General features: G+C 47.0%; 1 long non-coding RNA gene across 1 annotated transcript; it reads right to left on the minus strand.

The window, feature by feature from the left end:
* Positions 1-289: 289 nt before the first annotated feature.
* Positions 290-2,953, minus strand: LOC306799117. Its single transcript, XR_013773530.1, has 2 exons — positions 2,135-2,953; positions 290-1,564 (listed from the first exon to the last, which is right to left on the minus strand). It is a non-coding gene; the product is annotated as an uncharacterized lncRNA (long non-coding RNA).
* Positions 2,954-3,262: the final 309 nt, after the last annotated feature.

A 3,262-nucleotide genomic window follows, 5' to 3' on the forward strand; every position in this document is an offset into this window, starting at 1 on the left:
GGCCAGCAGGGCAGGAGGGGGATGAGGTGCAAAGCACCGCAGGCTGCAGCCCCAGTGAGCCCATGGAGGGCACTCTGCTCTGGCACTGGCTGGTTTCACAGAGACCTTGAGTTTAAGCACAGATCTAATTGAATTGCAGATGTCTTTTCTGATGGCTATCTGCTAGCAAAGCTTCAATTAAAGCAGGAGCAGAGGCAGAACAGGGAGGTTCTCAGTAATAAAACTAATGGAAGGAAGAGTGGGCATTTACAGCAGCCTCCACACAGAGCATAATGCAGGTAGATTGAAGAAGATTTTTATTTTGGTGGGGTGTGGGGGGAGAGATCTGAATCCTCAGCACAGATACCCAGCTTCCAAATCCTAGAGATCCTGAGTGTACATTGGAAAGCAGCTAGCAGTAATTTAAATAATACACAAATAAGCTCATCTCCTTTGCTGTCAGTACTCCCTGATGAACAACTTCATCTGCTTTCCATTCTGAAGACCATTGAGGTTTGTTCTTCCTGACTTTGGTTTAAAGGCTAAAAGATTTTATTCACTCCCCTTTTGTTACTTCCAAGATTAAGGTGCATTTGCCCTGAGCTTGCACTTGCCAGATCAAAACCTCTGGTCATTTTACAGTGCCTTTAGAGCTCCAAAGAGGGAGAACTTTAACAGGGCTCTCAGTGCACCCGAACTACAGGACCATAAATTGGAGCATTATGACCTTTTTTTTTTCATTTTTGCCCGTAGCTACTTTCTCATGATGACTTGAGCCACAACCAATGTGCATTACCACATACACACCACTGGAAAACCACCCCCACCAACCCAGCTGAAGAACCAAAATTAAGCTTCAAGATGGCCTGAGAATCTGGTTTAGCTCAGGAATAGGTTTTTGAGAACTGTTTTCCCTTTCCTCAGCCAATTGTTGTGCTGTACCCAAATTCCTGTTGTGCAACAGTTTGGAGGCCTCTTGGCCATGTCCTACCCAAACTCTCCTTCTTCTTGGCACAGCACAACTCTCCTGGGGGCATCTCAATGGACAATCACCCCCTGGGATTCAGTTTCAAGGAAAATAATCAGAGTTTTGCTCGTTTTCCCTTTTGAACTGCTGCCCTTTTCCGATGTATTTACAATGTAAGGAAGTCAGTTTATTCATGGTTTGGCTTTTAACTTCGTTGTTGAGCTTGGCTTTGCTCCTATTGGAAATTGGACCCCGGTTGAGGAGGGCAGTTGCCAGTGTCTGCTGGAAACTCCTTGCCTGGGATTTTCAAGCAGGTCGTTTGTTGACCTAGCTCAGCACATACTAAATAAATGCAGTCAGAAGAGTCTGCTTACTCATTGCAGGAAAAGGACTGGCCCAGTGGCAGGAGTTTTTCAGAATATCCCCAAGCATTTCAAATGTCTAAGTTCACTCCAGACTTCTCAGGAGGTCCCTCCAGCAACCATCCTCCATTTAATTTCATACATCTAAAGTAACCCTGAACAGCAAAGGTTGGAATTGGGCTGATTTCCTTGAATTTGTAACATCTTTCAAGTTGACTCCAGCAGAAAATTCAACAGGAAGTTGAAAAACATAATCCTAAAGAGAGAGGAGAAAAGTGAAAAATAATGCATCATATGTAAGATGTGACCTGTTACTAACGTGCTCAGGATGCTTAACAAGGGGTTTTGCAAATGGCACATATTAAATAAACAAGTATGCCTTCAGCCAGCAAGCTGCTATTTCTCCCTGCAAGGAACAAATAATTAAAATTCTTTGTATTGAGGTTTGTAGCTACAAAAAATCATGGGTGGTAATTCCCAAATAGCCTTGTGGGGTTCTTTCTGCTGCTGAACCACAGGAAGCTGCCTCCCAGGCATTGATTTATTCTGTAAGAATTAGGGAGAGGCATCTCTGAGGCACTGCATTTACTCCCCTGCTGCTGGGAGGTTTTGTCTGGGTGCTCTCTGGACAGTTTCCAGGCATGTTATTGAAGAGTACTTCTCTTTCCTTCCACGACAGTCACTTGCTCACTCCCACCCACACTGGGATGGGGGAAACATTGAGAGAAGTGAGAAGACTTACAGGCTGATACCAAGACAGTTTAATAGGTAAAGCAAAAGCTGGGCACACAAGCAAACCTGAGCAGGGAATCCACTCACCACTTACATCATGCTCAGGTCCCACACTATCCAGTACCTCCTCACAACCCATCTTCACTGTCACCATCCTTTGATGTAATAATACACAGGTGTAATTTCCTTAGTCGGTGGACCACCCCTGTGGAATGTCTGTCAGGCACCCACACAAAATGTCTTTTGAGTTCCTTTAGTCCATGACTTTGGTCAGGAGATGTGGTGTGCTGTGTGGAGTTATGGGCACCAAGGCTCAGGCCACTGCTGTACTTGCACTGCTTCCTGCAAGGCTTGTCCTCCACTGGTTTGGGTGATTCCTGCTGTAGTAATTGCTATAACACAACTCAAACTCCACATTACAACAATTTCAAGATGTTTCTATTACAATTTTCCCCTCTGATTCATTTGGAGCAGACCATGAGGTTTAAAATAGTTAACTGTTCTGCTTGCTCTGCTCTGGCTTGGACTTTTCCACAGACCACAGTCCCTTAGGAGCGTACCTGCTGCAAGTGAAGCCTTATCTATGAACCACAGACTCCTCAGGGGTCTGCCTACCTGCTGTGGCATGGACTTACCCACAGCCACAGTTGCTTTGAGGCAGGCCAGTTTCAGCATGGTCTGTTCCATGTGCCACAATACCTACAGAGATGTCCTGCTCCTGCATGGCCATGACTGCAGTGCCTCCAGGGGTGTATTTGCTCTCTCCTGGGCTTATCCACAGCCACACACTTTGGGGTACTCTTCCATGACCTCAAGCACTGATTGTCAAGGTGTGCCTTCTCCAGCGTGGACTAACCTTGGGCCACAGTCCCTTCAGAGGTCCAGCTGCTGTGGCACAGATGCTGTGAGATGCACCTGCTCTGGCACGGCTTATCCAGGGCCACAGATGCCTCAGGCTGTCCAGCTCCCACACGGACTCACCCACAGACCAGAGGCCCTTCCACTCGAGTTCACAGCAGACATGCAGCCTGCTCAGAAGAGCAGCACAGCAGCAGCAGCAGCTCTGGCCATCTGCCAGCCCGACACGCTGCCATGGCTGTTATCAAAATGTTCCCAGGCACCGCAGAGCAAGGTGATAAGCACACAGCAGTGCACTGAGCAGACACTAATGAGCACTACACTCAGGCAAGCAAGCCTATGGCAAACAGGAGCCTGTCAATTA

Source organism: Erithacus rubecula, assembly GCF_903797595.1.
Source record: "Erithacus rubecula genome assembly, chromosome: 1".
Lineage (NCBI taxonomy): Eukaryota > Metazoa > Chordata > Aves > Passeriformes > Muscicapidae > Erithacus > Erithacus rubecula.